The following is a 12,642-nucleotide window of genomic DNA, read 5'->3' as shown; positions in this document are numbered from 1 at the left end:
GAGATTTACATCCACAGCCAGATGGATTAGACTCCAAATATAATCCGGTATTTTGTAAATCTTCTGTGCATAATTACATTTGGGTGTTTCTCAGGTTGATGCTGTTGTTGACTTTGGGGATACTGTGTGGAAACACTGTAGTCATCTGTGGATTGGCTGTGCGAGTTTGCACAAGGCTTAAAGGCATGCATTCTGTGTAGGATTTGTCAAATTGCAGTTTGCAAACACAACATTCAAAGTTGGCTCCTCCACTGTCTGCTGGAGCCTCTCTGCTCTGTGTGTGTGTGTGTGTGTGTGTGTGTGTGTGTGTGTGTGTGTAGCTAGGCCTCACCCTTGATCAAACACAGACAGAGAGCAGAGGAAAGAGAAAGAGAAGCAAACAACTCGTTCTCTCCCCACTAGCTCCCATCAGCTGCTGAAAGCGGATAAAGCTTGCATGGTTTGCCTTCGTAGTGATTATTATGTAGCTACAATGTGAAATTTCAGCAGAGGTGTTCATCATTTAGCAGCAGCGCTGTGCCACAGTTGAAAGCATTTAGGGGAAAGGCTGAAAACATAGTGATGTAAGCTGGTCACTACGCTTCAAGTCCCGACCTCACACCCTGCACACAGTTATTGGCTTGGGGCTACATGCCCACTGCCCAAAGGTTGACGCCCAGAAACGTCCCAAACACAGCAAAAAAAATAAGAAAATAAGAAAATATGGGCAGAGTCTCTGTAGATACATACACTGTCACACACTTCTAGTGGGTCATAAGTGATGACTGAGAGGGATTATTTTTGTATGAGTCTATACATTGTTTTGAGGAGAATCCTACACAGTATGCCCTTAAAGCTGCATCTCTCTTCAAAAAGAATATGAAGAATACATTTTTGGAAACTAATTGTAGCCCAAGGGGGAATTTGGAGAGATTTACACTCAGAACTCACCAGCTGTCAGTAAGCTTTTTGCCAATACATTTGGTTGAAAAAGATTTACAAATGCTTCAGTTTCCCTGAAATGTATTCAGACAACCCTGGTGAGTGTTGCTGCAACAATTTAGTATTCTGCACTTGGCCTACAATATGTGTATATCTTCCTATCTGTTGGGAACGTCTCTGAATAAGGGCTGGATTTGAAGCTGGGGTAAAAAAGGGCCTTTGTGATCTGATTTTTACTTACAGAAATATGAGAAATATTAGAAAAATACTCATGCTACTGTACTACATGTACTGATCAAGACAGTATTTGGTGATATTGCCATCACCATCGCTATTCTGTGACTTTGAAGTTGTTTGGGGGGTCGGGGCTCGTCCTGGTGGTCTATGAGTTTAAGAAGCTGACCATCTAATCTCAATATCCCTGGGGCCCGTGGTTGCATGTACCATGTACCATAGGCCTTGGATCTCTCCCCTTTCTCTCCCTCACTCCCTGTCTGTCTCTACCGCATCATATCTAATAAAAGCAAAAATGCCCCAAAAAATCCTTAAAAACAGGGACACACATGTCATGTCCTTGATATATTTCTGGAAATTTGGACATTTAATTGTAGGATTACAAACTGTTGGTCTAAGAGGTGCCAGAAGCCTGGTTAGGACTGTTATCATTATTATCATGAGTCTTTAACAGCTGCTGCAGAAAGGCAAACATGAAGCAAGACTGCTAGCTGGTCTCAACAAGGACATTAAAGCACTGGTCAACAAATATCTGGCCACTGTACTCAGTTGAGTTAGGAGTTTAGTTATCCTCATAAACATATAATATATGTATATAAACATGTATATAATATATATAACAATAGTCCCCTGCTGCTCAATGACTAGACCTCCTAAAGAAAGCTGCAGTGAAGTAGAAGTGTACTCAAGGGTGTGTCAGTACACTGTGACATCACTGTTAGGTGTGGTTTCAGGTGCAACAGAGCACAGTGACTACACCCAAACACATCAGAAATCCATCAGAAGTGAGAAATTTAGAGAATTTAGAATTTTAGATTAAACACTGCTTGTCTTGGAGTTTTTGACTGCTAGTACTATGGAGAGATGTTTTTACATGTGGGTTCCTGTTTTCATTTATTTCATGCATGCGACACAATACACATTCCTACTACCAGTTTCACGCCTTTCCACTGATTGACACTTCAGGATCTCAACGATACACATGATACATTTTGATGACTGAATACTGAATGTAAACATAACTTTTGTTTGTTTACAGCAATCCACCGGGTACCTTTAACCTACTCTGGGAAAATCTACAGCACAGTTGTCTGGCTATAAAGAGTTATAAGACACAAAAGGTTGGGAAACAATGACCTAAATATTTGATTTTGATATTATGTTATATAATAAACTCAAACTCAGTAAGTCACCAAAATGACTTAACATTCAAACCATTAAAAGTCAGAAATCTACTATGCTGTTAAATTTTAAATGCAGGTGAAACACAGAGTCTGCACGCTGTCTGAAAAGGTGAAAGTTGATCTTTCCTCTTCATCTTCCTTTCTTCGGGTCTCTTCTCCCCTCCATCTAAGTGTAGGATGATTCATGGGCGGTGCAGACTCACACAGCAGTGCAACTCCTCTGATCATTGAGAGCTACATTCATCTGAGCAGCCAGAGACCTTGACACCAGGCTGTGCTGTGAGCTGTTATCTATCAGTAAAATGTCAGCCACAACCCTGTGGTCTCAGATGAGAAATTAAAAGAAAAGCGGGGGGAATGACGAAGGTGAGGAAGGAGAGACGAGAGCAGCTGTGGTTGCAGTTTGCCAACATCATATTTGTTAGTTAAAATAAAATCTGATTCACAAAGATTAACTCAGGAGCTGTTCTACCTCAGGGAAGCTAGACCCATACCAGGCTATATACTGTGTTCATTACATACACCATACAGTCTTGTGTAATGTGTGTAAAGGTTTTTCATAAGTAATATATATATATATGGCTGTTGCAGATCTTGGTACAAGAACTTGCTACCCATATGTTTAGTTTTACACTAACTTTATATAATAATATTTGTCTATTTATTTTTATTTTATTTTTTAATTTTTTAATTATTTTCAGTATATGTTGAAGTTTTTTGATCTTTATCGCTAAAATTCACACTCACAAACAAAAAGACCCCTGCCTAGTTTTTTGCCTTTTCTTCCACAAAGGTCTCCTGCACTCTTTAAGCCACATCAAGACCCACAACAGTACCTTATTACTGTTTCAGTAAAAATAATGGACCCTTTTCACAGCAGACATTTTGACTTGTCAAAGCAGGAAAAGCACAGGTGTAAATAATAACATTAACAATGGCTCCATGCCATTAATTGTCCCATTAAGCCAGTCAGTGAGTGAGCATGCACGCACAATACCAGAGCCCTGAAACTGGCTCATTTAAGTGTAGTGCCAACATTAATGTTTCTCTTGTGATGTTTGTCCATCTTTATGTGCTTTTGTTGTCATTCCTGGTATTGTTTAATGTCTAGGCCTTGTTATTTTCATTGACTGTATTACATTTTTTGTCCAAAAAGTGAACATGGATAAAAGCCTGCATGCTAATTGAGGCATAGCCCCATACAAGTCAGTCCCAAATGGGGCAGATAACGCCAGTGTACAGCTACAGTCTTACCTGATAATTCAAATATATTTTGCAAAAAGGCTTTTTTTTTTTAACTGTAAGTGCTTTTCCTTCTGTTTTGGATCTCTACTCTGCTGCTGACCTGATCTTTTAACAAACTCTGCTTCAAACTCATTTATTGCTTCCACAGCTGTTGCTAATGTAGCATTTAATAGTCAAGCCAGCTTGCCAACAGTCTAGAGGGTTCGAGGAGGAAACTTTTGTTTTGCCTCAAACACCACAGGGTTATAATAAAAACTATAAAAAATGGCCATAAAACAGGGTTCTATGTCGTATGTGGTCCACATTGTAAAAAGCTTCATTATTGGTTTACCTTACGAGGCTCGGCCTTGGCACTTGAGTAAGATCTTTGCACTCACTGCCCAGTCGCGACATAGCAACCGTGCAGCACCTTCCCCCTGTAAAACCCCAGCACACTTGCTGCTCATCTCCCTTTTTTACTCACCCATGTCTGAGAATGGATAATCACCTGCAAACTTTGTTTCACCATCCGGTGTCACAGAAGAATTCATCATGTCTACTAGCAAGTCCTGCATGTTGTGTGCCTCACTTCTGCCGCCAGCGGATTCACATGAATCCTGTTATTGCTGCCTGGGTTGGCAGCACGAGGCTGAGGCTCTTAGTGGCTTACGAGCCCTATTTGACTGTCGAGGGCTGAGAGTGGGACAAGGGAGTGCCTCCTATCGAGGATGTAGTCAGGGTCTGCCTCCTCCCATCTGCCACTCTCTGGCTGGGCAGTCAATCATTGCTCCCATCCGAGAAGGACTGAGTAATGGCAGGCTTCCTTGACTGCTGTTACACTGGTGCCACTCAAGTGGTGGCACTGGCTGATAATATGGCTTTCCTGGTGGGATCTTGGGACCGACTCACACACAAGAGGACCAAGCTGATGGCACCAGAGATAACCAAGGTGCAGATGACGACGGCCACTGCCCTAAGGCAAGCAGCACTGCTCATACAGCCTTTACTGCTAATAATGCCATTCCGAACCAGCGTTGTTACAGAAGTGTACCGCCCACCCTCTGGTTCCTCCTCATGTCCCCCCAGTGAGTAAGTAACTCAACTCCTCCAGAACCCACTGTCCTATGGAATCCTATGGAATAAACTGAGGGATTACTCAAATTCTTTCACCCTCAAACATAACATCAACAATATCTATCAACAGGCATAAACAAGGAATTATGTTATTTTGTCCAGCTTGTGGTGCACTTCATCTTACAACATTTTTTATACTCTGTATCATCCATTTATATTCAGTCTTTTTTTTTATTTGAACGACACTAACTTAGGGATGAAGGTAGACTACCTCGATCCCCTGACTTGCCCATAGGGAGTATTCTGCCCCTTTAATTTGGGTCAGTCACTAATCTAAATTTTAATCTGAATTTGTTGCAGGTGCTGATGCAAGGTAAGTTGTCTCAGTCCCTTGTAAAGTCACATCCGCAGCTAGAACTTTTGCCCCTGATGTGGTTTAGTTCTGCACCAGTTTGGGTAGGTGAACTGGTGTGTTGACAAGTGTATCTGAAGAATCTCCGAGAGACAGTTCCACAGGCACTGGTGGGGTCTGTAGGAGTTGATCAACGTGTCTTCTCCAGACACCATCAGCAGTTCGGACTGTATAGGATACTGGTCCAGTTTGTGTCTAAGTGGCAGGAACCCACTTAGGTTCGTCACGGTAGTTCCTCACCAACACAGATTTTCCTGAAATGAAAATTCTGTCCTTAGCCTGTTGTTCTCTGCGCAAAATCTGTTTCTCCTGTTGATGTTGAACAATGTCTTTCACTGCTGGGGGCTTCAAAAAGTCGAAGATGGTATGCAGGTCTTTCTTTAGCATCAGACTAGCAGGAGATGTCTTGGTGGTTGCATGTGGACTGTTGCAGTAGGTTAGCAGAAAGTTGTGCAGTCTCTGATGTAGTGTTCCTTGCCCTTGCGATGTTTTCAGTACATGTTTCAGGGTCTGAACAAACCTAAACATGATTTTTTAAATGTATTACTCATATTAACTAGTGATTACTTCTAAGGTGTATCTTTTTTATCTATGTATATCAGATCCAGGAAGGTGAATATAGTAGCAGGGCAGGCGATATGTTACAAACAAGTGCATAGCTCTGGGTCTGAAAAGTCTTGTCCAAATATGGTCACTTCTCATCACTTTTGGCGACATCAAGATGACGACAGTCAAAATGCCAAACTTGAGCCTTCAAAATGGGAGTCCACAAACCAATGAGTGATGTCATGGTGGCTACGTCCATTATTTTCATATAGTCTATGGTTACAAATTTGGTGCTTTTATACAAAGTGAATGATTTTATGCTATTCAACTACACTAGTTGAGATATGTAGAGTATGTTGTTTTGGTATGTCTCTTCCCCTTAAAATTAATGTGAAACAACTATTTAACAGCCTATTTGCAAAAAAGTCTCCAAGGGGAGCATGTTCCCAAACCCCCCTCCATGGTTGGCCACCTCAACCCCCCAGTTTTCAACCCAAAGTTACACCCTTGAACACACAGATAAAACTGATATCATTTTTTCCCTGCTAAGAAAGCTCACAAGTGTATGTCCCAAAATCAGAGTCAGAGTAGTCCTCTCACAAGTACTCTAAGATGCACGAAAATGTCAAACTTGAACCAGAATCCATGATCAAAAATGCATGAGGGTAATTCTTGTCACTGCTGCAGAACTCTGGGTACAGTTATCTGAATGTGCAGATTTTACAACACACAGTCAACGCCACAGTGATTCATGATTGATGTCCAGCTTATCCCTGCAGATTATCTGACTAGTCAGTTGCTGTAAGCGAAATGATAGGCCCATACACTGCCTGTGTGTCTGTGTGTGTTTGTGTGAATTGTGTCATCCGTCCAGACACACAGCTGCCATTACTGCAGCAGCTCAGCCAACTGTGATCCCAGGTCAGATCAAATAATCTATCACAAACAAACACGGTGGAGCTATTTTTAGATGTCGATCAATGCAGTGTTGTGAAGTGAGACAAATCAGGAGTGGTTTGATGAGTAAAAAGGATTTTACCAGAATCTTGACACTTTAATATCTCGATGACCTCAATAGAAATGAGTTTCTTCAGCTAGTCCTAGATGTCCTCAATGAATATGTTCAATATCTGTTTATAATCAGACAATTTGAAGTTTTGCACCAGAAAACAAGTCGCATCTTCAGACTTTCTTTGATGATGATGGTGCCCCAGACTTCTTGAAGTTCTAAAATAAATAACAAGACCAAGAGTCTACAGCCATGCTCGTGACTCTCTGAGGCTCTACTTAGGACTTGTTAGAAAATTAAAGGCTGAAAATAAAAAACCCATTTCTTAACACATGTTCATTGTCTCTGGTTCTCCTTGTTGACACTCCTCTTTTAAACATCATGAAAGCTTCACCACAGGGGAGCTACTCATGTAGAAAATGAGATAGACTAGAAAACCAGTTCACACAAGTGGTGCCCTTTTTATCTCAAGACCTGTTTATAGAAATTTAAACCATACTCTAATTTATTTTATGTTTATACTCAGGTTTTTCTTTCTTTCTTTATCAAACTGTCAAAGTCATTTTTATTACTTGTACATACTTGTTACTGTATTCAGTGGCCTTACTTGACACATGTTTGAGCTAAACAAGGTGACATTTGAGGTTGGGTTAAGTGCAGAACACTTGAACAGCCACAGAAAAGACTGAAAGAAAATAATAAAAGAAAAAAGATTATTAAGAAGAGTGAAATGACCAAAAAACACAAAAATGATGGCAACGACTGGCTCCAATAGTTGTTTTTGAATTCGCCCTGGTGATGGAAAGCTTGAACACGTAACAGTTAAATGAGCTGGACACAATATGGTCACAATATCTCTGTGAAAATTATATAGTTTTCCATTTCTGTTGAGACTGACAATGGCTGGTGAACAGTCAATAACATTACCTTAATACTTAGTATGTTATACTTATTCTACTTGTGCCTTTTTCACATCAGACCTCTCCTCCTGCAGCTTTAGCTCCACAAACACATATGACTCATAAGATGTAGTTCATTGAGGACACTTGTGGTAATAAAACTAGTGAATAAAGTTGTTTTTCCCCATGAAGACTGATGGGAAATGGATGGAAAGAATTGTTTTGGAGGCGCTTAACCACAGTATGTCATATATTAAAGTAGAAACTACAACTTCAAACAGTTGTCCACACTTTCATTGAATCACCTTTGTAACGGCTTTTGTACTTACAGTTAAGTAATCGTCACAGTTTTACACTTGTATATAAATAAATGTAAAAATCTAAGTGACAGGAGTTATGTTAAATAACTTTGTTAGTTAAATGTGACACTGGAGCCCTGAGTCTCCTACATAAAACCTAATGAAAACCTCTTCTTCCTGGTGAATAGCCAGAGTCATGTTTTAAAGGTAATCAGTGGGAAAAGCTCAATGTTGTGTGACTCATTAAGGTGCGCCTCCAGTCTGAGTGTGTTGATGTTTTCAGACACTCAGCACCATTTCTCTGCAGTCTCTCTGCTCTTAGAATCAGCTCTGCTGTTCCATGCTGACTTCATATCCTCTCTGTACAAGTTTCTTGTATATTCACTTATTAAAAAGTGCTATGCAAAGATTGGACAAGCTATGTTCTGTGTTGATTGTGATGATGCTTTTTCTTCAAGTTGAGTGTCAGTATATGCGACTACAAGTATGAGTCCATGTTAAAAGAGATAAATATAGTATACATGTTCTGAATGGATCCAGGTTTATTTCCTGCTGCTGTGCTCTGATTATATGAACATTCAAAATAATTAATTATAATTCTTGGGTGTTTCTCACGTCAGCACCTGACAGGACATAATCCTGGCCTGAGCTGTTTCCTAGCAACACAAGTCAGATGAAATGGTTCATATATTAGGTACAAGTACAGGCAAAAGTGTAGGTTTGACTTAGAGGTGTGAGGGACACGATAAAGTCAAAAATCAGGGTCACCTTATATTTGGGCCAATACCGTATAAATCCAGCAAATAACACATCATGACAAAATAGAAATGTTATTCAAATTGCTGGATTATTAATTCACTACTAGACCAATATTCATTCCCCTTTTAGCTCTGTTTTGGTCTCTGTTAACTCTTGATTAAAATATCTGGCTCTTTAGCTGTTAAATGCTCCACCATCTGTTTGCCAGTTGGTACTGGGTGAGTATTGTACAGTTTTTTCACAGCTGCCTGCTGCTGCTGGTTGATGAGTGGTGAGAGTGAACCAAAACAGTACATTTGCAGGCTGTAAAACCAAAACCATTAGCTGAGAACTGCAGAGTTGGGTTTTAATTCTCTGTAGGTTCATCATTAAAGGTGCCTGACGGTGTTTTCTTGTAAACAAACGTCATGTTTACATTCACTGTTACTCACCAAAAATCATTGCGTGTATCCTTGTGAAATGTTTTGAAAGCATTTCCGTCCTCATAAAACATCTGCATAACTGTTTTTTAAAAAGTATTTTAAATCCTGCATTGTTTGCATCCATGTTTACCGACTTGCAGTCTACTTCTTCTCTGCCTTTGTTGGTGCATTTTTGTATTTCTTGGCACATTACAGCCACCTGTAGATCAGTGAACTAGTGTGAAACAATTGGTAGGACTGTATATCCTATCACATGCATGCATGACAAAAACAAAACAAGGATCCACTTATAATCCACAACTATTCCACAGCACTACTAGAGGTCAAAAACTCCACAGGGAATCTTTAAGAGTGGGCCCTTTCACATCACACACAGTCATTTGACCCATTGTTGATATGAAAATATATTTTAGTGTACCTTTAAACATATGTTGCTTTTGTTTTAAATGCCCACCTGTTCAGAGGCCATTTATTCTCTCTTTGAGGAAAACTGATGACTCTGTTAAGCTTTTAGTCATACACAGTTAAGCCTATTAAGTGAAGTATTTAAGCCTTGTTAAGCCTTCAAAATGAATACAATTAACCATGAAATGTGGTAATTTAATTATGAGTAGGTAGCCTTCTTTATTTTGGGAAATCTTTTCCTGGGGCAAAGTGCCCTGGTCACACACACACACACATACACAAACACACACACACACACACACACACAGTTACACACAGAGCTGTTATCATAATGCAGAGATTAAGCTCACAGTGGTCATCTCTACATTAACAAACTAATTGCTCTGTCACCATGAAAGAATTTATATTTGTACGTCCCTGGATAGCAGCGGTGGGCGTTCAACTAAGAGTTAAAATTGAAAATCACAATAACAGCCAAAATCACCGGCTCTGCGGGTGTTATTGAAGAGCTCGTTGTGTTCATTATCTCTCTTTTTTGTATTTATTCCTTTCTCAGTGTTTCAATTTCTTTCACATACTGGACTCTTTGTAACTGTCTCTTCTTTGCTGCTCTGCTTGTTGTATGTGTCTTTGTCCATTATAATACTGTTTGGCTTTCCAATGTTTCCCACTGCTGAACTCCTCTAATTACTGCCATCGATCAACCTCAGACACACACAGTCACACAAACACACACATGTGCACACACAGTCTCTCTTTTAACTCCCTCTTAGCTAAACAGACAAAAAAAAAGCTGTTTCACCATTTTTCATTGATTTCTTTTTTCACTGGCTTTCACTCCTAGCATGTTAGCCGAAATCTAGGTGTCTTGTGTTTTGTTGACTGCCCCCTAAATTCTATTCACGGCATCACTGAAAGTCTTAAAGAGAACTTCTAAGCACAAAAATAAGATTTGACTGAACACTGACAAACTGTGATGTGATTTTTGTCTTAAACTCTTAAATTACTGCTTTCCAAGTGTTCAGTGTCATTGTCATTGCACAGTGAAAAGCAGGCTCTTATTATTCACCTTTTATTGTCTGCCACTCTGAAAATTGTAATTCAAAACAGTTATTTTTCAGTTACTGTAGGTTGCAACATGTCATCTCAACTAGACCATATTATTGGCCACTTAACGCTGAAATTACCGGCACGGCTGACCCTGCAGACCTCCACAGCTAACTCCTGTCATACACAAAGTGCTGTTAAAATTTGTTCTAGTTTGTAGTGTTGGATAAGGAACTAATTTACAAAACCAAAACTCAAAACTATTTTCTTCCACTTTCCTACAGATGAATCCTAACCTATGCCTTGTGTGTAATTTCACGGTTATTAAAAAGATAATTGAGACTTTGTTTTCTCATGCACATTAAATTGCATTATTATATTGCCAGTTGGACTCTTCCGGACACAGTTTATGGTAATCATGGGTTATTCAGCACTGCCAGATTACCAGTGGACCCACAATCACCACACAGAATGCACAATTTGGTAGTTTTGTTGCCGTTAGTCAATTTCTAAGTCGATTTAAAAAGTTCATATTCATCTTTTTTTTTGCCACAGAACACTTGCATAGCTTCATTAGACATCCAAACATGACTGCCATAGTTTATGTAATTGTTGACCATATATTAATTGAGCCTCCCCTCAATATTTTAGAAGTGGCTCGCAGTCGACATTACATTTCATCCCCAAGATGTTAGATGAGATTGAGGTCAGGGCTCTGTGCAGGCTAGTCACGTTCTTCCACACCAAACTGTGAAAACCATTTCTTTATGGACCTTGGTTTGTGCAGGCTGGTGTTGTCATTTTGAACCAGGAAAGGCTGTTGGATCCTAAAAATCAGGGAGTGTATCTTCAATAGTGCCACAACGATTCATCGATTAATTGATGAGTCAATCAGTCAAGACAAACAATTTGAAGATGTTGTCTTGGGCTCTGTTAACTTGTGGTGAGCCTTTATTGTATTTTATTTTTTTTACATTTTTTATGACATTTTCATAAATGATTAATCAATTAATTTGAAAAATGAAATGAAAATGAAAATAATCGGTAGTCGCAGCCCTAATCATTGTATCAAACCATCTTATCATAAACTGGAATGAACTATCACCATTATGAACAAATCAAAGAGCTTGGAATGCTTATCTAGAAGAAGAAAAGAAAAAATAAAGACTTAGAGAGAAAAACCATTAACTGATAAACCTCCTCTGAAACTATGCATATGCTATCAGATGCTTTTTATCTGGCTGACTGTGTTTCTGTCTGGCTGACAATTCTGCTGTGACACTTTCAGGAAGCAGAGTGTTGACTTCATCTGTGATTTCAGTCGGCTCGGCTTTAATCTCATTTACTCCTCCGATAATCACTGCTCCATGTTATTGATTCATTTCCATAGACCATTTTGATTTTCCAAGTCTGTTTTCATTTTTCACTCACTTTTGCATGAGGGATTTTTATCACCCAGCGCACACTTGGTCCCAATTTCAAATTAAACCGACACAGTAGTTCTTTTTCTGAGAGCAGACAGTGCTCAGTTTGCCCCGGTCAGCCTTTCAAACACATCAGTTTCTGGTTAATAAAGCAGAATGAATATTTGGCTCTTAGCAGCTGCAATTTTTAATGAAGGATCAGCTCTGAAACTCTGCCAAAAACTGCAAAGTGCCATTTGTCAACACAGTGGCCTCAGAGCACCAGGCTTCATTTACAGTTGATATTCTCACCGTTTTGCACTTGTGATTGATCACTAGGGCAACTGAGTTCAACTCCACTTTGCTCCTTTTGGCTACGGCTCGAGGACTCATGGATAAGGGATTCCAAAGCTAGTTAAACTCTCACCACCAGGCGACCTCCAGGAAAAGATTGATGCTATCTGGACAATGGAGTGAAATCAGGCAATCAGGGAAAGATGCATGAATTCAGTGTGATATGATATTAAATAAAAGCTGCTTTTTCACAATGTGGGATTTAAGGATACAAAAATGGCAAAGAATTTATCAGGAAATAGGAAATAAAGGTACAATGAAACCTTCTACTATAAGTTGAGATCTAATCATCTGACCTCATCATGCCTCATGGTCTTTATATTCCATGTCAACATTAAAGACAGGTGAGATTAGCCTCCACCAGATGCCGGTTTAGCCCACAAGTCATTTTAAAAGTTCTTTTGGTTCCTGTTTAAGAATCTGAGAATAAAGTTTTCTGCGCTAAAATGT

This window comes from Thunnus albacares, chromosome 18 (genome assembly GCF_914725855.1).
Source record: "Thunnus albacares chromosome 18, fThuAlb1.1, whole genome shotgun sequence".
NCBI lineage: Eukaryota > Metazoa > Chordata > Actinopteri > Scombriformes > Scombridae > Thunnus > Thunnus albacares.
Note: the sequence above shows the minus strand (reverse complement) of the source record.